Genomic DNA, 828 nt, shown 5'->3' with positions numbered 1-828 from the left:
ATTTATATTTTATGTATATAATTTTTTTGCAGTAATACACGCGTAATACTTTGCAATAATAAAATCAAAATTGTTAACACCCGGAAAACGGTTTAAAAAATTTTTTATATTATTCTATACTTAAAACACAAAAATATTTCATTATTAAAGTAATACTCGAATTCTTTGTAAACGACATTGTATATCATATTTATATGCATGTATAATTAAAAAAAATACAATTAAAAATTGTTTTTAATAAAAAATTTTTATTTTGTTTTTACAAATTTATTTCTTTTATTATAACAAATTTTATAGAAGTCTCTTTAAAATGATAAGTGCTAATAAAATTATACATTAAGATATAAATATGTTTGTTTTAAATGCAATATAAAGAAACATTTAAATAAAAAAACAAAAAATTTTGTTTAAAATATGTAAAAATTTAGAAAACATGACTTCTAATGCTTTCTTGTTTAAAGTATTTGTTTTGAGAAAGAAACAAAATCAAATTGCTTTGCTTCATGTTTTTCTTAATACTATAATGGTCTTTTTTTTGTAGTGTTATTTAAAATTTCTGCCTAATAAACAAAATGTCATGGTTTTTTTTATGGTTTATGTTATTATGTATAGTTATTATCTTATCTCAGTATTTGGCCCTAACTATAAAAAATATCTCTATGTGGAAAAAATATATATTTGGATTTATCTACTAATTATTAATTGAATGAAATTAGCATTAATTACACAATTGCCTATCAAAGAAAATTATAGATTTTTTAATACTTTATCATTTTTTAATACTATTATCAATTTTTATCGATTTACTAAAATTAATAAAAGTTTATA

The sequence above is a fragment of the Trachymyrmex septentrionalis genome, unplaced genomic scaffold, assembly GCF_001594115.1.
Source record: "Trachymyrmex septentrionalis isolate Tsep2-gDNA-1 unplaced genomic scaffold, Tsep1.0 scaffold11, whole genome shotgun sequence".
Classification (NCBI taxonomy): domain Eukaryota; kingdom Metazoa; phylum Arthropoda; class Insecta; order Hymenoptera; family Formicidae; genus Trachymyrmex; species Trachymyrmex septentrionalis.
This window is presented reverse-complemented; position numbering follows the sequence as displayed.